Source organism: Arvicanthis niloticus, chromosome 11 (genome assembly GCF_011762505.2).
Source record: "Arvicanthis niloticus isolate mArvNil1 chromosome 11, mArvNil1.pat.X, whole genome shotgun sequence".
Lineage (NCBI taxonomy): Eukaryota > Metazoa > Chordata > Mammalia > Rodentia > Muridae > Arvicanthis > Arvicanthis niloticus.
This window is the reverse complement of record NC_047668.1, coordinates 65414677-65438770: the sequence shown is the minus strand read 5'-3', so window position 1 is coordinate 65438770 and position 24094 is coordinate 65414677. Positions and strand designations below refer to the sequence as shown.

General features: G+C 45.7%; 2 long non-coding RNA genes across 9 annotated transcripts in view; both read left to right on the top strand.

Annotated features, from left to right (window-relative positions):
* LOC143443914 (uncharacterized) overlaps window positions 1-24094 on the top strand; it is an 85511-nt gene that overhangs the window by 38446 nt on the left and 22971 nt on the right. For 4 of the 8 annotated variants that reach the window (XR_013113328.1, XR_013113326.1, XR_013113327.1 and 1 more), the window contains exon 3: window positions 20353-20511. The exons of the other annotated variants lie outside the window; for them this stretch is intronic. This is a non-coding gene — a long non-coding RNA (uncharacterized LOC143443914). The remainder of the gene's footprint in view (window positions 1-20352; window positions 20512-24094) is intronic. 8 annotated transcript variants of the gene reach the window in all.
* On the top strand, window positions 8308-10262 carry LOC143443916 (uncharacterized). The gene is made up of 3 exons (XR_013113330.1): window positions 8308-8419; window positions 9038-9163; window positions 9639-10262. It is a non-coding gene; the product is annotated as an uncharacterized LOC143443916 (long non-coding RNA).

Below are 24094 nucleotides of genomic sequence, written 5' to 3'. Positions count from 1 at the left end.
AAAGAGATGATAAACACTTAAGTACAGAATCCATTATGTTAAAGGTGACATCTGTGGACAAGGAGATAGGGCCCCCTGGGCAGGGGCTGGGGGTTTGATGTGTTTCTTTGAAAGCCACACTAAGGAGGTGAGAATGGCAAGTTGGGAGTTCGGTAAAGGTGACTGTGACTCTCCTTACAGGGCTGTCCTGTCAGACACAAGCCTAACTGAAGGGACTATGGTTTAAGCATTTAGAGAGAAAAGTCTGGGTCCTGTGGCTCCATGTTCTGATGACTTGAGAGTTTTAAGGCGACCCGGAACCACTCACTGGCTAGGAGCAGCTGGGCAGGGCTTCCTGGAGTTTCCTGGCTTTTGGAGATGGCAAGGCCAAGCAGCCAGCATGGTCACTGGGTGGGCTAAGTCTTGTTCTCAGTCTTGAGGACCTTGCTGGGGGCAGATGCCCTCTCTCAGGAGAGAAACAGTTCCTCAGAGCAGTAGAGTCTTTTCCCAGCACCCAGTCGCTGATGGCACTGGGAAATGGTCTCCATACTTATCGCTCTGTTAAATAAACACAGACAAATACTCCCTCCAAATTCTGTCTGGGATCTGGATTCCCGTAGAGCCACTGTGAGCCAAGCTGAACCCTTCCTTTTTAAAAAGTAAAATCACCCTGACTGTAATCATCTTCATCTACGCTTCTCCCTCCACTTGGTCATCATCACTATGATTCTTAAGAGCTCAGACAGGAGAACGGCACCAGACATTCCCCAGAGCGCCCTAGACGAGAGGCAGTAGAGATAACCCCTTGCGCCATTTGCAGATTTTATTACCAAGGGACTTCATGTCTCAGAAGCTTTATATTATAGGCCTTTGCTGTTTTCAGGAGGAATACCCCCTACACTGTTCTGTACCTGGGGACACTGTCTGAACCACTGTATAGTCACATCCAAAGCACTCAGCAGTGACTGGGAAACAGCTTTTAATGTATCCTCTCTCATTATCTGGGAAGAACCTCCCCTCTCACAGCTTGTTCAACTCAGCCAGTGGCAGGAAGTCAGGAAGAAACCCAGGAGAAGGAGGTACTCGTGATTGGATCTGTCTTTTACTATATCCCAGAGACTCATTTAATATTCCCAGCAAAAATTCTTAATTTCTTTGCCTTGAGCTTGATTATTGCTGGGCCTGGGGTGCGGGAGCTTTGTAATTTAAAAGCCTTTTGAGAGGGATGGAAATGGGAGAATGGGAGGGGCAACTTGGTGTGATGAGTGTGTCTATCTATCTATCTATCTATCTATCTATCTATCTATCTCATATATGTGTATATGTGTATATGTATATATACATATATGTCTTGCAGATGTCTTCGATGTCATCTAACCCAGTCAGACAAAGCAACATGATCTTCCGAATTTGCATTTAATACCCCTAGAAAACCTGGTGGCAGGTCAGAGGAAAATGTTAGTAAATAATATGCTCATGTTTCCCCAGCCTTGGACCATATGTTTCCTGAGTTCTGATACCCATAATTCACATCATAATTCTGATTCCAGAACTCATATCCAATTAGTCAGTAAAAAAGGTCCATGAACCGGAATGGTGGAGCGTATCTGTAATCCCAGCACTCAGAAGACAGAAGCAGAAGGATTGTCAACTTGAGACTAGCCTGGAGTACACAGTAAGGGCAATATAGGGACAGAGGGAGAGAGGGAGTGGAGTGGAGGGGTGCTCTAACAATTTTGTGAAAGTGATGTCCACACATCTGCCCACAGATATTTATTGATTATTTATTGTATAGAAGGCATCTGCTGACTTTTGGATCATGATTCATGGCCTAAGTGAGCTTTACACTTTGGGGGGAACAGCAGGATGTCAACCAAAAAGAACAAAGCACCAAGTAGAAGGGAAAGAGGAAGAGGGTGTCAGAAGAGATGGGGTGTGTTCAGGGAGGCTCTGGATAGGGGAGTAGGCAAGATGGCCGTCAAAGGAAGGTGGTCCACACATTGTACTATGCACTACATTCTGATCTATAATTTAATCATCATGTAAATTATATAAGTATATTAACTGTGACTCAGACAAACCAAATCACTTTTCAGAATCACATTGCTAGTAAGTACAGAAGTGAGAAGTGTGCGTATGTGAGTGCATGTGTCTGTGTGAGTACATGTGTCTGTGTGAGTGCATGTGTGTGTGTGAGTGCATGTGTGTGTGTGAGTGCATGTGTCTGTGTGAGTGCATGTGTGTGTGTGAGTGGATGTGTCTGTGTGAGTGCATGTGTCTGTGTGAGTGCATGTGTCTGTGTGAGTGCATGTGTCTGTGAGAGTGCATGTGTGTGTGTGAGTGCATGTGTCTGTGTGAGTGCATGTGTGTATGTGAGTGCATGTGTGTGTGAGTGCATGTCTCTGAGTGTGTACATGCACACCATGTGGAGGCCAGAGATCTGTGTCAGGTGCTTTCCTTCTTATTTTAAAATATTCTTAGATGCATTTATTTAAACTGCATGAATGTTTTGCCTGCATGCTTGTATGAGTGCCACATATGTGCCTTGTGCCCTCAGAGTTTGCAAGAAGGCAGTGAATTCCTTGGAACTCTAGTTAACTCTAGATGGTTGTGAACTATAGTGTCGGTGCTCCAAACCGAATCCAAGTCCTCCGAGAGAGAGAGCAACAAGTGCTCTTAACCACTGAGCTATCTTTCCAGTTCTCAACTTATTATTTGTATGTATGCATGCATGTATGTATGTATGTATGTATGTATGTATGTATATATGTATGTATTGAGACAAAGTCTCACAGTGAATCTGGAACTCACTGACTAAACAGAACTGGCTGACTGATCAGCCCACCCTGGGGATTCTCCTGTCTTTGCTTCCCCACTGGGAATTACAGGTGTCTGCCACTCAAACTAGTTTATTTTGTGGTCCCAGTTATCTGAACTCAGGCCCTAATGTGTGTACAGCAAGCACTTCTCTAACTAAGCCAGCCCTCTGGCCCCAGAAGTGAGATTTGTAATCAAATTTAAGGCCATTTTCTTAGGATTAGTACTTGGTGGCCCAATTTTTCACTACTGCAAACCCAGTTGCAGTGGAGAGCAAACTGGTCCAGACAGTAGAACCCACTGGTTGTCACTGGTCTCTGGAACTGCCCAGAACAGTGTCCCATGCCAGGGATCCAGGCAAAAAGACCTGATGATTGTTCTCAACTTAAAAAAAAAAAAAAAGAAAGGGCGATGCCTGTTTGGTATCCTTGTCTAGGTAGAATGGTTCTTTAAGATGTCAGTATTTGCTCCTGTGCTCCTGGTGGAGAAAGAAAGCTCTTTTGCAATAACTCCTCCCAGTCTCCCAGAGACAACTTTCCTGCAATGTGTTCATCTGAAGATGGGCTCAGCTGCCATGTTGTGTTGTTCCCTTAAAGACGCAGCTGCAGGCAAGCTTCAGCTACACTGGCTTAGAAACCTTGAAATGTGGGTCAAGACTGTCAGGCTGGTTTTAGTGCGGTTGTTATTTTTGACCCCCTTCTGCAGGGAGGGGGCAGGTCACGGAGACTGCAGGTGCAGGCTTTGGGCACATGAACAAGCCAACAGATGGTGATACTGACAAATTGCAAACAGAATGTATGGGGTGATGTAGCTGTCTGGGACCTCATGTGCACCCACTCCTCCCCCTCTCAATGATGTGCCAGGACAGCTGCGAAAGAATTTACCCCTGTTGTCTAAGGGCAGTACCCAAAAGGCTGACTGCAGTGGAAATAGGAAGTGAGGGCCAGAAAAATCTGAAGATGCGAATGATTTGTGAACTTTTAGTTAAAGCTGTCTCTAAGGGACTTTGTCACATTTTATGGTCAGTCTTTTATTCCCTACAGACTAAAGGACCCAGGGTTTGCAATTTCCTCTTACTTCTTTTGTGTTCCACGGCCAAGAGAAGTTCTAAGCATGTAATGAGGCCTAGCTAATGTTAGCCAAGTTCATCCAGGAAAAACAAAACACAAAAACCAAAACACTTGAGAGGTTTCAAGCTCAGTTGGAAAATGACTTTTTGTTTGATGGATCAAGTTAGATGTTCATTGAGTTAGTTGTTCATCCTTCATGACGAAAACACTTGACATAAGCAAGGGTGGGGGAGGGGATGTATTTTCGATCATGGTTTTAGGGGCTTCAGTCCATAGTCCTTGGCTTCATAGATTCTGGGCTTACAGAGAGACAGACTGTCATGGGAGTGGAAACGTGGCAGATGGGTGGAGGTTGGGACCAGGTAGAACCTCAAAAGACAAGCACCCAGTGACTCACCTATCCAGCTATGCTTTACCCCGTAAGTTTCAACACCCCCAAACAGTGCCATCATTTGGGGACCAATTGTTCCAATCATGAGCCAGTGCAAGGGCATCTCATCTTCAAAGCACAGCATGGGTGATGCCCTAGAAAAGAGAGCAAAGACTGGATGAGATCTGGGATCTAACTAAGACTCAGCTCTGGAGACAGACATAAAGTGGACACAAAGTGGTCCAGAGCTGGAGTCTGTAAGGTCTTTGTGTTGATGTAGGGGAAGTCTGCAGCTAGAGAGACAGAGATGACATTTTTTCCCTCAAATCCAGGACAGGAACTGCAGCCTGGAGACCAGCATAGATTTTCACTAAAACCTAAATGGTACTGAGGCCCCTATCTAGCAACGCTGCCAAGTGCCAGGTCTTGAGTAAAAGAATGTGGCTTTTAAGAATAGAGATTAGATTGGGCAGCTGGGTGGAGAAAATATTTTGGAGGCTTCTCAGTAGCATCCTGGAGAGGACATATTTACCCATCTGAGCTTTGGGTGGTGCAGAAGAGTCAGGCGGGGGCTGTGTTTCCATTAAACTGACTTCTTTAATCTCACCCTCAGTGATTGCTTTGTACCTCACCCTTGCTGCTTAAAGGAGCAAGCTGCCCATCCATCCCAGAGTTCCTCTAGGTAATTTAAAGCTCCAGGCTCTCCTATGAAGAGTGGGTTTCCTCCATGCAGCTTCCCACCAGAACCCCATTACTAAGTAGCAGGATGGTCCAGAAGTGCCTAGACTTGCTTGGGAGAGAAGGACTGCACCAGCCCTTCCTGCACTCCTCCCTCCTCCCTTCCCTCCAACCCTCCCATCCCGTCTGTATTTCTTTTTCTCAGGCAGATGCAGCTCCTGGAGACTGGCCAAAGCCCCAGGAGGAACCTTTCTGCATGGGTGTGATCGCTGGGTCCCTTCAGAGCAAGGGCCTCCTTTAGAAGGCCTCACTCTCTTGCTGCAGAGAACCTGCGATGAAGGGCTCTTCCTGCTCCTGTCTCTCTTCATAGTCTCTTCATCTGCCCCCCACATCTCAACCTTAGCAGGAACATCTTACTTGCCCCAGGGGAGGAGGAGTTTGTGCGGAGATTGCTCTAGATATTGTCCCTCCCTTTGGACTTAGCAGCGCTGCCTTCAAGCAGAACGCTGATTGCAGGACTGGCTCTCTGCTTTTAGTCAGGGCTCAGTCTCAAGGTTTGTTCTCCCTTGCTCGGCTCACAGGTAGCTGGAAGGATTCTCAGACCCATCTTGTTCATGGCAGGAGAACCAGTGGGCATTGCTGAGGCCTCAGTTTTTGCCCTGAAATCTCCATTAATATTGCAGTACTTTTCTAAAATTAAAAAAAAAAACAAAAACAAAATTTTCAGGAGTGGGGAGATGGTTCTTTGGGTCAGAGCACTAGTACAAACACGAGGATCTGAGTTCAAATCATCAGCACCCATGCAAAAAGCCATGTGTGATCATGCCCAAGCTTGCTGGCCAGTGGCCTAGATCTGGGCTCAGTGAGAGACTCTGTCTCAAGGGACATAGGGTAGAGCGTTACAGAATAGGACACTGCCTGGCATCCTCCTGTGGTCTCCAGATTTTTATATACAGGTATACACACCTGCATATACACATTTGTATTACACACACACACACGTGTGAACACACATACATGAATGCATATACATACTCACAAAGAAGGTGGTCTCCTGGGATGACTAAGATGGTAACTTCCAGCTGTAACTTAAAGCCTATGAGCTAATCAGAACCTTCTAATCCTAACACCCAGATACTAGCCAATATTCTCCCAGGAAGAGGGGCTTTTGAAGGTATTTGTCACGTGAGAGAAGCAGGTCAAAGAGAGAGAACAGCCCAGACAGCATGATAAGCCTCCTGTATCCTGGACAGGGCAAGCTCACTTCCATTTTCTATCTTGTGTTGTTTAAAAGCTGCTCTGAGAGAATGCCCCACATGCAATTATCAAAAGGGTCTAGCCTTGTGACGGTCCCAGCGGGTGTTCCATGTAGTCCTGCAAACTGATTCAAATAACTTGAGTGTGCTTCCTCAGTGCTCCAGGTGATGCTGAATGCTTGGTTCTGGCCACCCGTGTCAGTGGCAGGACTGCAGCATCCATGAGCACCGCCGTTACCTGGCAAACAGTTCTGCCATATTCACAAGTTCAGTCCCCAGCAGTGATTCACTGAACACACTTCTTAAATACTTCTTTTGTGTATTGTTAAAATGGGACACAGAATAAAGCAATGACTCTGTCTTTCGAAATTGTCTGGGAGCTTACAGTCAGCTGTGGCAGTTGCCATCTTAATCCTCACAGGCGATTACCTTTTTAAAGTGCTGGGACGCTGATAGGAATTTTGACAGAAGTTCACCAGGCAGGTTGGGGTTACATTTATAAAGCAAGAAGTACAGATCACATGATACAATTTCCAAATACTGACAGCGAAATATGAAAGTGTCATAGTGGCACAACCCATGTGACATGACCATCTTCCCAGGCCAGGTGACTCTCACGAGAGTTGTGTGAGGGGAGATGCTTTTCCTGATGTGGAGGGCTGTTATTCTCAGGGTGTGGGATAAGAGCACAAAGGGTGAACGTGCCCTACTTCACTCCATATTTCATTAAAGAGCCTGAACTGTAGGCTGGGGAGGTGGCTCCATGGGTAAGGGTGCTTGCGTTCAATTGTATGGACCTGAGTCTGAATCCCGGCACCTGTGTAAGAAGCTGGGTGTGGTGTTCCCATCTCTGAGGGAGGTGAAAACAGGAAGATGGTTGGGGCTTGCTGGCTGCTAGCCTAGCTTCAGGTTCAGTGAGAGAAGCTGTGTCAAAGGAAAAAACGGGGAGCGATAAAGCAGGCCATCAATGTCTTCGGCGGGTCACTGTGCGCTCTCACGTGTGTTTTCATGTGTGTATGTGTGCAAGTGTGCGTGCACGTGTGTATGTGTGCATGTGCAAGCAGCTGAGTTTTGAAAAAAGTGGGATGTGTTCAGTCCTGAACACATGAAAGGGACCAGAGAGTGGGAGTGGGGACCACCCCTTGGCCAGTCCACCACATGGTCCTCTTAATCCCACCTACCAAATGCAATGACATAATGGGAAAGGTGAGAATTTGGCCAGGACTCTGCTCTCAGTCCTCGAGGCCTCTCACTAGGATCCCTCTGGCCCAGCTTCTCATCTTTTTACTTCTAATCAAGTGCTTTCCTTACCTCCAGCCCTTCCCTTCCCCGTATTTTTCACACTGCCATTAGGGCTATTTTCCTAAATTACAGGCTTTGGTCTTTCCCCACAGCACTTCTCAGCGGTTGATGGTTTGATTCTGAAATGAGTGCTCAGTCCTCAGCAAGCAGCACTATTTTGGGAGACAATGGAGCCTTTAGGAGGCGGGGTTTAATTGGTGGAAGTTAGTTCTAAGGTTGGGCCTTTGAAGCCTGTGTCTGGCCCCTGGTTTCCATCACTGTTTCCTGGTTCCCTGTGATGTGAACAGCCCTTGCTGTCCACTCCTGCCCTGTGTCTGCTCTGCGTTCATTCTCACAATGATGGACTGAAGCTCTGCAAAACTGTGAGAACAAATAAATCTTTTCACCTTCAAGTTGTTTCCCTCAGGTATTGTGGTCAGGAGTCAACCATCATTTCAGGAGAACCCCGAACCCTTCGAGCAGCTTTGTGTGGTCCTTCCCTTGTCTCTATGCCCCTGCCTTTCACTCCACATCCCATAAACCAAACCACAGACATTTCCGCTGGCTTCCTGTCTTTGTAGATGCTGTTCCATCTCCTTCCAAAGCCTTCAGCATCCCATCTTTTCAGCAAGTCTCCACTCATCCTTTAAGCACGGACTCTAGGATGCCTCCCACTCAGAGTCAACTGCCGCTTTGTGCATTTGTCTTTATTTTGCTCGTCTCTGCCTCTGCCACTGTAATGAGCTCTTGGAAATGCTCCTCTGACAGCAACAGCTTCATGCTGAGAATCCTCTGGATTCATTTTCCGCAGCGCTGGCCCCACCTTGTAAAGGGCTGGAAATATCATGGGAGTGAAATGGACTGAGTCAAGTCTTGCAGGCTGCAAAACTCCTCAGACCAGTTTGCCTGGCCTCTCTGAGGGCGAGGATGGGCATGGCTTATTCTGAAAGTTCACAGGGGAGCTACAGGTGAGGAGTGTAGTTGGGCTTGCAAACTTAATGGGTGCCCTGTTTCCTTTCCCTACGTTCGACGAGCCTATTGTTCCTCTGTATATTAGCAGCTCTGAACTAGAAGATCTGTAAGGTCCGTTTCATATTTCTGGTGCTCCTCCAAATGCCATGATACATCCCAACTTTGGGCAAGGGGAGTTATACCAGGCTTCCTCCTCACAGGTGAGGGGCGGGGACTACTGGTTGCCTCTTGTGCTCTTCTTGGAGTTCCTTCTTCCTTCCTTTCCCACAAGGCTGGGGATTTTTTTTTTTTTTTTTTTTTTTTTTTTTTTTTTTTTTGCCAGCCAATCTTGCCAGAAGCAATGCTGGCAGTCGGCCGACTCTCAGTGATGAGAGACTCAAGACTTCACACTGATGAGTTGGCGATACTGTGCCCAGTGATGGGGGAAGGGTTGGGTCTGTTTCAGGTTCCTGCGGATTTCTTTCAAGAACGAATGGCCTGTACATACTGCATTTACTTTACAAAATATCATGTTGCCCATTTGAGAGCGCATGTAGGGATATATCACTAAAGTGTTAACACTCGTTTTGTAAAAAATAAATATAAACAGACAGTGCTCCTCCTGTCCTTTGCAGGCTATCTGATGGCGTGGGATGCTCGTGGGAGACTTTACTGTTGTGATTCCAGGCTTCCCTGTTGGGCTCAGGGAGATTCTCTAATGCTTAGTCACCAAACTGCAAGCAGTTTTTGTCAAAGGCCAGGTAATATGTTTCAGTTACAGGTGAGCCCTTGTCCTGTGGGAGTGAGTAAAGGCAGGGCCCATGATGTCTTCATTTCCACTTGAAATAAATCGTTATCAGCCTGTCTCTGCACTCAGTATGAGTCTGGTGCCTTGCAAATAAAAGCAGCTCAGACTTGGGCTGATATGATCCATTATCCTCCCGTCTGTGGTCCTGGTTTCCATATAGCGGTGATGAAATGCTAGTTTTCTTGAAAGCTGGGCACTTTGGGAGCAGATGAGAACACCCTGCTTTGAAAGGCTTTCGATTGGCTGTTTCAGTTTAAAGGCCATGAAATCCAGCCATAAGCCCTTATGGGTCCTCAGTGGCTGAGGTTTCTGTTGCCCACTGTGTTGGATTCTGCATGGTGATTAGGGGGAGGCAGCATGACCCCCTTTTCTTTCTCAGTTATCTGCCATGTTGGGGATTTTTTTTTTACTCCCTCTTCCCGTTGCAGGGTAGATCTCTGCCAATGCCAGGAAGACTCCTTCTTCCAAGACTCTCATTCAGGCCGTCTAAAGTGGGCACAAGCTTCGAGAACCTTGCCAAGCTCCCTGGGTGATTCCACTGTGCAGTCAGGACCGTGAGCCACCGTGCAGTTTATACTGCCCTTATGTGATGAAAAATCATCCACAGAGACATACGAGTCTGTTTTTACAAATCCAGCATCTATTGCATCGATAACATGTGGTACCAAAGCGCACATATCCACATCTTTGCCATCTGGAGGTTATAATAAACCTTTTGTTTTTGTGATGGGACCTCGATATATAACTCAGGGTAGCCTTGAACTCTGTTTGTTTCTCTGTGTAGCCCTGGCTGTCCTAGAACTAGTTCCTGGACCAGTCTGGCCTCGAACTCACAGAATCCACCTGCCTTTGCCCCTTGAGCATTCAGATTAAAGGTGTGTGCCACCTCTGCCCGGTAGCCTTGAACTCTTTTTCCTTCTGCTTCAGCCTCTCAAGTGCTGGGATTATAGGTATATATTGCCACACATAGACTTAGTTTTTAGAAACTAGTATTGGTTTAAGTTCTCTAAGAATAACCAAATTCTTAAAACAATAGCAATACCCTTCTTCCCCCCCCCCCCCCCAATCAAATTAAAACAACCCCATGAAAATGTTTGGTGAAATTGCTTTAGTATTTATTATAGTTTGCATCTTAAAAACTTCCCAAAGGCACACGTGTTGAAGGCTTAGCCCCTCCTTGGCACTTTTGAGGAATGATGGAGTGAGGTGTCGCCTGGTGGGTGTTCTTAAGGTCACTGGGGCATGTCCTTGACCTACATATTGAGACCTCAGTCCATTTGTCTCCTTCACTTTCTGGCCACGATGGTGCGATAGGTTTGCTCTGTTACAAGCTCGTATTGTGTTCTGCTCATCCGCAAGGCCCAACACCAGTGGCTTCACCTCCTCATGACCAGAACCCTCAACAATGATCCAAAATGAATCTTTTTCTTCATAAGTTTGTTGTCTCTGGTATTTTGTCATAGGATGGAAAGCTGTTGAAGTTGCCAATTAACCTTTTCTCAAATCGACCTAGCAGCAGCGACGGAGCGTTCCTCATTACCCACCCCAATGTTCTGAGCTCCCGAATGAAAGACACACACGCAGCTTTAAAATTTAATATGCCTTAAACAACTCAATGGCTGGGCCACTTGGGTAACATCTCCCCTCTGATATTCCTGAGTTATTACTTACTGAAATCTAAATTCCATCTTTGCTGCCCTAGACGAATGGGGGGGTGGGGAGCAAGCCTCCAGGGGCCGCTCTTCCCCGGGGCTCTTACACTTTGTCTCCTGCACCTCTCAGGCCTGGTCCTTACTCCTTTTCCGGTATGGCTGATCTCTCTCCTTCCTCCATCCGTCCCCTTGCCTGCGAATCCTAAAGTCCCGACTCTGTCTCCTTCTCCTTTTATTTGCAACTTTATTTACCAGTCAAAACCAACTGGGGGCAGAGACCCTCAGCGTCTTACATGCGGATTCTCGTGCAATTTTGGGGAGTCAATTGACATTATACAAGCGTTAGACCAAATCCACAACAGAAAGCTGTCTAGCATAGTGTTAAAAGTGAGCACTTCCTGCTTGCTTGAGAAACTCCACTGTGGGAGCTGATCCCGAAGACAACAGTGTGCGCACAAAAAGGATGCCACCGGACCCCAGCCATTTCCCATGGAAATGCTGGCAACGAATAAAACAGTAACATAATCATATCTTAAAACGCTACACAGGATTTAAAAGTATGGTGCAGTCTTTTTTAAACAAACAAACAAACAAACAAACAGATTTTGAGAAGAATTCACAAAACACCAAGCAGGAAAAAAAAATCAGATCACAAAACAGTGTGTACAGTAGGATCGTATTTTGAACTAGAAAAGCTCTTATGTCCTAATAGAGGCAAAAGAAAACCTATGCCTGGGAAGCCTGCCAGGAATGACACAGTCTCTGGACCAAGGGCACACAGGGAATTTTACTGCTTTGCTTTGCCGGAAGAAGAAGCTATAAAAGGAGATCCTGGGTGACTCTTGAAGGCTGACTCTTTAGGACTCAGAGAATTTTCCAGGGAGAGTCAAGTTAGAAACGGTTGGTGGGGCTCAATCATCAAGAGCTGGACTCGATCTCAGCATCACAACGTTGATTTTGCTAGACTGGAGGTGGTCTCACCCACCGCTCCACAGTGCTGATGTGTGATCCGCCACCGGCTGCCTTGAGGGGTGGGGAAGGGCTGCTGTGGGGAACGTGGCTGTGGGGTTTCAGCACCAAAGGGATTCAGGATAGAGGGGAGGGTGGGCAGGCTGGGGGCCTCATCTTGAGGATGAAAATACAGCATTCCTTCTATTTCTCTCTTTAAATAGTAAAAATTTACACTTTAAGTGAGGCCGCAGAAGTGTCAGTTTTGATGCTTGAATATTGTTGAATGCTGGACACCGTACTTATGGGTGATATTAAGGAAAAAGGGAACAATGGAAGGGAAGTTCAAGTGAGGAAAGATGCAAGGGTAGGGTGGGGGATGGGTGGGTAGGCAACAGGGTAGGTGGGGATGGGGTGGCTGGGAGGGGGAACAAGTTGGGGGGGATGGGGTGGACAGGGAACAGGGTTAGTGGGGGATGGGATGACGGGGGACTAGGTAGTAGAGAAATAATTAACACTAAGGATGTTTGAAAATATCTGTATGAAAAACCTATTTTATAGGCTTTCTGCAAATATATGTGTATAAGTTTTTCCTGCAAATATAAATAAATAAGTTTAATCTGAGTAACCCTACACAGGGGGATAATGCATCTCCCAGAAGTCATGCCAGGTACAGGATACTTTGCCTTAAGCTATTGGTCAAGGGTATCCTAGAGAACCACAAAATAATGTAGGCTATTGCTGTTGGCTGACCACCAGAACTTGATGGTAATATATTTTTGCTTATAACTCTGGTCAGAGGACATAGGGAAATCAAGTTGGTACAGGAAGCATGTTTCCCGTTTACTAGTTTTCAGACGTGTTGTGCAGGCTGTTGAGGGGGAAAAAAAATCATTACTAGTTTTACCCACCTGTGAACCTGGTAAGCTACAGTGAGAACCCAAATGAGGAGATATGCTGATGGGTGCAATAGTGGTGTAGATGTTATTGGGGTGTTAACTGACATCCACTGGAGTCAGCTCTTTCCTTCTGTCGTTTGGGTTGAACTCAGGCTGTCATGCTTTGAAAACTGACCGGTCTATTTATGAGGAGTGGCTGCCACTAGCAAACGGGAAACTTTGTGGCTGTCCTACCTGCTTCTGACCTGTTGACTGTTGCCATCTGGCCTGGGCTTTGTCCCCATTCACTTCCCAGGTCTGTAAAGGACTCTCCTTTCTGGCCCTCCTCACTCATTTTGCTTGGACCTAAAGATCTGTGGTCATCTGTCTGGCACGAGTCTTAGAGGAGCCCCTGTTTCCTAGTGAGCATGGACTCCATACCTCTTCCTTTCACTTGGGTGCCCCTTCTTATAGTGCTCAGCTGAGAGAGGCTCTCAAGACTCAGCCTAAAAGCCATGTTGTTAAAGAGATGGTTTTCAGCATCCTCAGGAGGCTTAGCCATGCCTTTCTCTAGGCCTTTAGGGTACCCTATGCACTCCTCGCAGAAGCTGCTCTCATCACACTACTGGCTTGCAATCCCTCTTCTCTTGGGGCCAGGGACTTATCTTAGTAGACCTGTGGCCACGCCAGATGTTCACTGAATGCTTGATAAATATTTGTACAAGGAACAAGGGATCTCTAACCTCCACTTGTCTCAGGTTTACATTCTGGCTTCTAAATGCTGGTTACCCTAGGTGATGCCAGTCACAAATAACACTATCGGAAGAAGGACAGATTTTTAGGAATATGAAAATCCCAGCAAGGCCATGGTTCTTCCTTCCTGTGCTATGCCATGAGACCTCTGTGGTGTGTCCATGGCCTGTGGACTGTGGTCCTCTGCTTACTTTATATGCTGCTCACTTTGACACTTCTGGCCAACATCACCTGACCCTAGCAATTAGCTTTTATAGGGTTGTGCCCTTTGAGTAGTATCCCCAGATGATAATTACCACGAGTCCCTGGGCAACTTATTACTAAGTACAAACAGGAGGAAGCATTTTAATATACGCACGATTACGAATCCTTAAGATCAAAGACCTGATCCTTACAGATGAGCAATGTAACCCTTATTCTCATGGTCAATTTTGACTTCTCATTATGACCCTGTCACTAACCATTGACTTGAGGAAGGATAGGTTATCTTACCATAGGATTTTTTTTTTCCTACCTGTGCCTGAGGAACTTATTATAGAAGTTTTGCTGTGACCTGGTCCCACAGCATGACCTCTGAGGGCAGTTCTGAGCCACAAGTGAGTTCTAGTGAATGCACAAAGTCACGAGGGTGGAGGAGGGGAAATACATATAAGACCCAGCCAGGTCCTGTTCTAAGATGCAATTTCCAGACATGAGAAGAGACAGAAACTGTGACTAGAATTAGCCTGTAGCAGACAGTGGCTGGATATTCAGGAGCAAGGACTAACAATGACTTAGAGATTAAGGTATCTGTCATTTTTCAGCAGTAACCATGACAATGCAGCACAGGCTGAATTTCGATGGTACTTCTGTGTTTTTATGGGCACTATTATAAACCCTGTTTATAGTCAAGGAAAACGAGGTAGAAAATTTTAGTAGAGGTTATACAAAGGTGGGACTTTGTAGGTAGCCATCCAGACTTAAGATCTGATATTTTATTTGTAACATTGGATTCTACTTCCTGTGGTGCAGGCAGACTCACTGGTTAGACTGTAATGGCCAAGGTCATGCATTGTATGCACAGCTGGTTCACTTAGGGAGAAAGGGATTGATTTCACGTTTCATCTCTATATATTGTTAAATCCGGAACTCCACAAACATTGCTGACTTAGGCAGATAAGTCTAATTAAACATCTCCTGTATGTCCAGTCCTGTGCTTGGTGCTAAGAATGCAGCACTGGTGTCAATAAATCCAGAATGTAAACACAAAGGAAAAAAAGAGAGTGTGACAGGATTTAGCAAGTGCCGACTGTTCCAAACAAGTTGTTCGTGCCACACAGCTATATGCTAGAGCGAGGATTTGAACTCTAGAGCCCAGGAGCTTCCTTTTCTTAAGGATGGATCTCATCCAGAATACAGAAGAGGATCTTTTCCCAAGACACGGGATTCCAGAGAGAGAAACACAGGGGAGTGATTTTGGAGCCATATCTTACTCAGAATGGAGATTGGGGTCAGCAAAATTCCCAGAAGTCTCTTGATCACACAGGTCTTGGAAACGACTTAATCTGGCTCATTGAAAGTAGCCAAGGGAAGGACTTCCCAGGAGGAGGGAGTAACACATGTTGCCCGGCATTGAGGTGAACAGCCTGTGACTCAGCATGAGGATCGGTGAGAGGGGTAAGGACCATCCAAACTGAGAGTGGTCGTGGGCCCCACACTAGAGAGTTCAAGTACGTCTTGGTGGTTTTAACAGGCAGTGGAAATTTTTAAATTAGCAACGCACGGGGAAGAGGAAGGCATAGAAATCAAGGCTGGTGGCTAAGTTCCGGGCACCATGGAGAATGTGGGGAGGGGTAACAGTGAAGACCTCAGGAGACAAAGGACATAACTAAAGACTGAGTCCAGTGTCCTCTAAGTCTTCCAGGTGTTGGGAACCATGGCAAGTGCACTTCACGCATCACTTCAGAACCTCCTCACACCTGTGCCTGGAAGTAGACACAATCCTTGTCTACAGATGGACAAGTTAAGTTTGGGTCACGCAGCTGTTAAAGACTTGAGCTCAGCCCTATGCTAACTCAGAGCCCATGAGTTTCTTTTCTCTCAGTTGTTGCTTTTCTTTAAGGATGGACCCCATTCAGAATACAGAAAAGGGTCATTTTCTAGGATACAGGACTTCCATTTAGGATTCAGGCAGTTCAGGTATCTGCCTGCCCCTCTCGCCTCTCACTGCTTCCTGTAAAGTCTCCTCGTGCTAAGTCACACGCTTGGTCACCACAGTGCAGGGCCACGTGTGCTATCCCCTCTTCCAGGGTAGCCCTTCCCTTGGCTACTTCCAATGAGGCAGGCTAAGTAGTTGTCAAGACCTGGGTGATCAAGAGATTTCTGGCATAGACAAGGCTGCTGGTTCAGTTGTGTTTGAAGGACAGCTGTATCTTAGCCTTCTTCAAGTCTTGATTATTCCTTTGAGTTTATTCATGCCTCTGATGGCCATATAATACTATCTTTGCTGAAGCTTGTTTTAGTTTGGTCCTAACTAATTTGTCCTCTCTATCACACACACACACACACACACACACACACACACACACACACAAATCCATGAAAAGGAAGAGTGAGAGATAAGAGATGCCTACTAAGTGTTGGATCTACAATATGGGCATGATGCATAATCAGAATGGTCAATATGAAAATCTGTCACCAGGAGCAGATATTTGCTTCTGTTGGAAGCTACTTTTCAGAAGACATCTACCTCACTCAGTGATCTTTGGGGCCTGATTGGCAAAATGGATTAAAATGGATTAGGCATTTCTGGTTCTCCAAGTTGTAACCAGTCATTTGAAGGAAGTGGAATTAATTCATAGCCAAAAGCTCAGTAAACTACTGAAACTATCCTCTAGTTGTAATGTTGCGTTATTTTCCCTATTTGTCCAACTCTCTGAGTAGGAGACTAGAACATATTTGTGTGTGTGTGTGTGTGTGTGTGTGTGTGTGTGTGTGTGAGAGAGAGAGAGAGAGAGAGAGAGAGAGAGAGAGAGAGAGAGTTAGTTCTAGGTCCAGCTCCCAGGTCCTAAGAATAAAACACAAAGCCCAAGGATCTCAAGATATTTAGGAGACTAAATACCTAACTAGTGCAAGGTCAGAGCCGGGGACCCATAGGCTGGCTTCGTAAGAGTGGCTCCCATAGCTCTTCCACACACAACCCTCTCTTGTATTTTTCTCTGACCTGGGCCTATCTGGGAGTCATTTACCTGAGATTAACATTGTTTACAGGTGGACAACTCCAGCCTCTCTTCAATGTTTTGATTTTTAGTCTTCAGTGAGCCTTGGACTCAAGTGTAGACCTGGTTTTCACACACAGAGAACCAGAGGAGGGTGGCAGGTTAGATGAGTTAGGTCCACACACAGACATCTACTTCCAGGAGCTTCTCCTCTCCTTGTCAAGACCATGGAAGCCGCATTGCCATGAAATGGAACATGACCCACTAGTGTTCGATTTCATGCCAATTTCCGTTGAGGCAACAGATAGAGGATTTCACACAACATCTTTATTTATCCAAACATTTGGCGAGTCTTGATAAAGACAGCAAGCATTATCTGGACTCTCTGTGGAGGCTCACCATGACAAAAATAGACATGGTTGCCCCAAGCATGATTTTTGTTCTAGTAGTTGTCAGGGACTCACTAATCAAGCTGGTTGAATAAATCCGCCTTCTCTCTGGCACTCACCAACGAGCACGGTATCTGCATGTCTGTCTCTTCTCATAGATCAAAAGAAAAAAAATAGTTCCTCATCTAAGTATAGAATTCTCTTTTTCTTTTTAGCACTGTGGAGATTAAACCTAAGGCTGCACCCATGCTAAGTATAAGCACTCTCCCACCGGGCACTCTAGAAATGGTTGTTGCATTAACAAGCTGGGGGGGGGGGTGTGCCCCATGTTCTTCTCCTGCAGAGAACTGAGTTGGTGGGGGCAGGGCATGGAATCAGTAGGCTGAATTAAAACAGCGATGATGGAACCATGCTGGCCTTTGGGAGAAGTGATCATCAAAGGAAGGTCAAAGTGAGCCAGCAGAGAGGAGGACTCACCCAGAGGGTGCTCCCTTCCCTGTGAAGCAGACATCTGTAGTTCAAATCTCAGCTCTTTTTGTTTTGTTCTTGGCTGTACAGATAGTTGTTTACAAGTTGGATCAGAGAGAAGATCAGACCTCCCCCCCCCCTTTTTTTTTTTTTGCAAGGGTAGGTTTTTGCATTGCCCTGGAAATTATGAGATAATTTTTTTGTGTGGGTGTGAGCAGTGGAGAATGCAGCAGAGATCATGGTTAACTCCTATCTCTCTGCTATGGAAAAATAAATGCTGCCTGACTAGAGAGCACAGAAACTCATTCTAAGTATCTTATGTTAGCACACTTTTATGCTAGCTGCTCAGGCCACTATACCTGAAGTAGCCCTTCCTCTGACAGATACAGTTACCCTATGGAGGGCACTGTCTGTGGATCATTAATGAACAGACTTTTAGGTTTTGGGATTTAGGGGTGAGTTACATCAAAGCAGGTATTGGTAGTCACACATCATGTTCCCTGCTCCTTTCTGGTCTCCTGTTTGGGACAGAGAACTTGGCTGTAGGTTTATGCTGTGAAATCATCCCTCTCCAGAGAACTAAGTGAAGAGGACATTTTTCCCTGACCTGACTTCTGCCATGTGGGCCATTATTCTTCTCTTCAGAGACTTTCCCATGTTGTCTGTCTCTGATGCTGGAGCCTGGAACTCTCCTCAGGAGTCTGTCTATCCATGGTGTTAATAACTCTTCTAATATACCCCGTCTCCCAGCTATAAGTCTTAGTGTCTTTCTTGAACCTGCATCTGAGATCTCTCATTCATCTCTCTTCTCCCTCTGTCTAAAAGCAGGATGTGACACAAAGAGGCAAGGAAGGATTCTTAGTCTTCTGCAGGTCACACTCGTAGCTGACAACAGTGCCTCGCAGCTGCTACCCAGATCTTCCTCTGCATCAAAGCACCTCAGCATCTTTGTTTGTGTTCTTTAGGGCTCTTCATCTGCTACAAGGTTTACACGGACAAACTTTGTTTCTTTTTTTTTTTTCTTCAGTGTCTCAACTTCTTCCCCTCCAGCTGCAGACTTCCTATCTGCAGACAGCTCTGGAGTCACAGAAGTCTCTTGCTCAGCACAACTGTATATATGTTATTCTTTGTTGCAATATACTCATCAAAGCTCAGAGTACTTGTTTTAGTTTGTTTCTGTTGCTATAACTTAACACCACAGACTGGATAATTTATAAAGACTAAAGGCTCACTCGGCTCACATTTTTAATGTCTTGGAATGTCCAAGGTTAAGGGACCAACCACTTCTTACTGCTGGGGACTCTTTCTGGAGTTCTGAGGTAGCACAGAACATCACTTTCTCTTTCTCTTTTGCTTTCTATAAAGCCACTAATTCACTTGTGGACAGAGACACTCTTATGATCTCATCTTCTGTCACACCATTATCTCTGAAACTACACACTCCCTTAGGGTGGAAGCTGGGTTTTTAATTCATTTTTGTATCTCTAAGACACAGCAGTGTTAATACTTGGTGAGTGAGTACATGGATGGGTGAGACTCAGAAACAGCATTAGTTTTGAAAGGCATCAGTAGGTGCAGTAGGTGGGTGTGTTAGCATACGCCTGTTAGCTCAGCATTTGTGAAACTGTGTGTGTGTGAGAGAGAGATGAGGGAGAGGGAGAGGGGAGGGAGAGGAGGGAGAGGGACAGGGAGAAAGAGAGGGAGAAGGAGGTGGACGGGGAAGAAGAGGGAGATTGAAAGGGGAGGGGAAGAGACAGGAGTAGGAAGAGGGAGATTGAGAGGGGTGGGGGAGAGACAGAGAGAGGGGAGGGAAAGAAGGAGGGGGAGAGGAGAGGGGGAGGGAGGGAGAGAGTTCTGAAAGCATTTCAGATGTCTTTTCAAGTCCTCATTGATTCCCCTAAGAATGGTTGGCATGGTGTTCCCAGTCCAGGAATGGCTTATGCACCTTGAGCTGACCATTAGATTCACCTGGAAAGGGGTTAGAGCTTATCAACGTCCCTACCACACTGCAGAACAATTGGGCTGTAGCTGACCTCAGGCTAACTTTTATCCCAGGGCACAAACACCTCCACAGCTCAGAGGCAACAGGCTTTTCAACAACATTGTTTGCTATTTATAGCTCTTAGAATCCACAGTAGACATACAAAGTCCTCGGGAGAGTAATAAAATCAGGAAGGGAGTGACCAAAAGATCTGTATGTCTTGGATAAGCCCTTGGTCTGCTGTTCTGGCCTGGACAGCTGTATTGGGAATATCTCCTAGGGAGTACCAGATGTACCTCTCTGCCTTGGGACTTTGGTCTATGTAATCAATGGTTGCCTAATCTTCCATGAGCCTTTTGGTCACTGTGTTCCAGCTCATGACCGGCGAGTTCACAGCAATCTACTGTGGACTTAGTATTCTACGGGGCCCAGATTGGCCACCATCCTTGTCAAACTCAGGCGACCTCTGGATAATTGGAGTTGATATCATCCCAGGAGGCCAAGCTAACAGTGTCAGCTACTTACCCAAAAGACCTGCACCCACTCACTTCAGAGGTCAGCTGGATAATTGCATCATGACCAGGGAAAGGCAATCATGCCCTGGGGCTGGGCCTACTGCCCTCTGAGACAGAGAGTAATTCAATTTTGACTTTTCCACTAGTGCTGTGGTTGTAAGAACGTAGCAATTTCTACTTGAAAATATACTCATTAACCCTGTCATCATGGGCTCTTTCTCCAACTACCTCTGGCAGGAGGCCAGAGACTTCACTAAAAATCCTTAACCATACTCGAGGATTTTGGGCATTTTAATGGGACTGCTTGAATTGGGTTCTGCCAAAAGAAGGGAAGGCAAACAGCTTCTTGTTTTTTCCTCAGCATTATTGAATGTGGAGGGACGCAGACATCATGGGTCCTCATAGCCTGGTCACCTAGCAGAAGCACCTTCAGAGTTTTGAAAAGAACCAATGGCTAAGTGGACACATTCAATCCCATTTCCAGAAGCAAGACTCAGGCACTGCCCCGTCATGAGCTAAGGTATAAACAAAGCTTCAGACCACTCACTAGTTACGCTTTACTTTTATTTTTTTATTTTTATGTGATACAATTTGGGACTAAGGTGCTTGGGAGTGATTCTGAGCTATTAACTTGGCTTTGATGTCCAGTATGTCTGAGGAGCCAGAACAGGAAAGCGGTAAAGCATGGCCAGACATGTTTGGCATTTTTCGTTCTGGAAGAACTGTCCAGACTGCTTGCCTGCTGCCTTGCCGTCTTCTGATTGTCTTTTACATTCTGAAATTAAAAGCCCTCAGAGGGTCTAGAATCTTCTTTAACTCCCCCCAAGTCTTTTAATATATGAGCTAGAGCCAAGGAGCCCCTGCTCTGAGCCCAGGGTTCCATGCTCTCCTCTCTGGCCGCCAGCTCCTGCAGACCATGAGGACTGTGCATGTTCAGCCCTGTTGTGAACCTAGAAGTTCAGATCCAGGGCTGCAGCACGTATAGCAGAGAGGAGTAATGTTTGGGTGTTTTCTTGGCTCCTCCTCGCTTTGTAGTTGCTAGGCCACTGCGGTGATAAGGGGCAGGGCAGTGGAGGTGGAAAAACAAGAGGCCAGGATTAGAGTAAACAGAAGATCTAAGTGGCAAGGAGCTGGTTCTCCTTATATGCTGTCTTCTGGTTTCTCACCTGCCTCCCTGACTCCGAGGAACAAAAAGGAGAGCAGGCAGGTAGGGCTCTATCTTAGTTGAAGACCTAAATCTAGAATTGATACAGGTTAAATACAGTATGGAGTCACAAAAATGTTTTAAATGTGTGTATGTTCATGTATATATCTGCGAGAATACTCATGCATGCAGGTGTACATGTCTGCCAGTGTGTGTAGGAGCCGGAGGACAGTGTCCACTGGCATACTCAGGAAGACTGGCCATCTCCTTTGAGACAATGCCTCTTGGTGACACGGCTCTTCACTATTAGGCTTGAGTGGCTGGCTAGTGAATCCCAGGGACCTGCTTGTGTCCCATCCCAGCCCTGACACTGAGCTGCTAAGTGTGAATCTCAATGTGGGCTACCACACTCCACACTTTCGTATGCTACTGGGGATCAAACTCAGGCCGTTGCTTGCAAGGGAAGTGCTATACCAATGGAGGCATCCCTCCCATCCATGAATTGTCAAATGACCAGAAGCACCAGCCCCGGAAGCCATCCCTTCAGGATTGGGAGAGGTGGTTATGCAGAAGGACATGAGCTGAAGCGAGAAAGGATAGAAGGTGACTTCAAGAAAGAACTCTGACAGCTTTGTCATGCTGTCACGTTCTTGTAACACAGCACTGAAGAAGCTGAGGCAGGAGAACCAGAGGTTCAAGATCATCTTTGACACATAGCTCAACAGGCAGAGGGCAGTCCTATGCTACTAAGATCTGTCTTAAAAAAAAAAATTCACACCAAAAGCAGTTGAGAAACAAGTGTTTCTCATTTGAAATATTTTTAAAATATGGAAAAAGGACAGAGAACAATTTTTAAATCATGTATATTGAGTTTGAGATGAGGCAGATTATCAAATCTGGCATAGTTTATTCCATAAAAATGAGTCGGGTGTATATGATGCTGTGTCCAGTGTCACCACTTACTGCAAGTTCTGCACTGAGTACCACGGAAGCCCTTGAGTGGTTGTGCAAGGCTCTGCCACATGCTTACTTCATGCTTTATGCTGCTGTTTCTTTGTATCATGTTTTTTCCTTGGAAATTTAATCAACCTGTCTTTGACCAAGCCTTCAAAATCTGTTTCCTGCAGAGTGTGTGTGTTTTAGATAACTGAGGACTTGATTTCATGCAGTAAAATCCACCTCCACGCAGTGTTTGGGAAAGTCTCACATGCTTCCTTAGAAAGGTCCAGAGACTCAACAAATGCCTACAGCTTCCTTCTATTCATTCCATGTGTTTGGGTCTAAAGAGTTCATAATTCCATCCCCACCCTGGCTAATCCCTTGGGTTATAAGAAAAAAGAAAAATGCTTTTTTTTTTATAGGTCAGGAATTGTATGTTTTTTTTTTTTTTTTTTTTTTTTTTTTCTGGCATGCTCCTGCCTCCCCACTGTGTGTACTTAAAGCTTTGCATAAATAAATATAAATATAGATGTTGTGGGGGAGGGCTCTTTCTTGTGCTTTTCTGGGGCTCAGTAACAGTTTTGCTCTTATGTTTAGTGATTGAAACTGCTTTGTGCTTTAAAACAGATGAAATACACACATACTCACACATCACACTCATATATACATACACACTGTCACATATATACTCACATACTCACACACTCCCAACTCACACCCACACACAACACTCACACTCACACACCATCCATACCCACACTCACACAACACCCCCTGCACATACACACACTCATACACACATACACACATGCACACATACTCACTCACACATATATACTGTTATACATACACTCACACACACACTCACTCTCACATACGTATACTCACACAATACCCACACCCACACAACGCCCCGCATATACACACTCACACAATATACCCACATACATATACACACTCATATACACTCTCACACACATACACACACATGCACACACTCCCCTACACATATGTACACTTACATACACACTCTTACACACATACATGTACATACACTTACTCACATACACACATACACACATACTCACACCTTCACACATACATACTCACACTCATACATGTACTCACACATACATACACCCATTCACAAACATACATACATGTACACACACACTCTCACACATACATATTCACACTCACACACACACACACAAACACACACACACACACACACACACACACACGAGTAATGATTTTCACACACATGGTAAACTTGAGGAGAGAGATGGCGAAAGTGAAGGAGGAAAGGAGAACAAACTGAAGGAGAAGTCACGGGGAATCCGAATTGCAGTCCCCGAGGGGCCGGTTAAAACACAACACCCCTCACAGCACTGCATAGCGCCCATCTTCCCTCCCCAAATTCTCCCAGCAGTTTCTCCTTCCTTTTTTTTTTTTTACCATGATTGTTTTTTCTCTAAAATCAATTTTACTTTCAGTTTATTACTTCATGTGCATAAATGTCAGGCCTGCATGTTCACTATGTGTGTGCCTGATGCCCATGGAGGTCACATGATGGTATCAGATCTCCCAGAGTTACAGATGGCTGTGAGCCAACAAGGGGGTGTTAGGAGCCAAAGCTGGGGCCTCTCCAAGAGCAACAAGTGCTCTTAATCGCTGAGCCATCCACACAGCCCTAACTGTCTTGTTTCTTCACCAAATTTCCAGCCTTTTTTTCTTAGCTTCTATGCTTATCGGAGCGGCCCTCACCTCCTCACCCTGCCCAAACTAGTTGCATTTCTTAAGAGACTATGGTGGCGCAGCCTTTACAGGGTAACAGATTTCCAACTTTGCCTTCTGGTTCTATCCAAGGACAAAACCACAATAAGATCACCCAAAGATGGCTGCTTTCGGGTAAATGTATTTCATCTTTTCCACTTCTGCTCAGCGTCTCTCCGCCACTCATTGTAGTGTTGCTCACCACAAGCAATTCTCTCAGGCAGTCTGGACAAGCCCCGCTGTT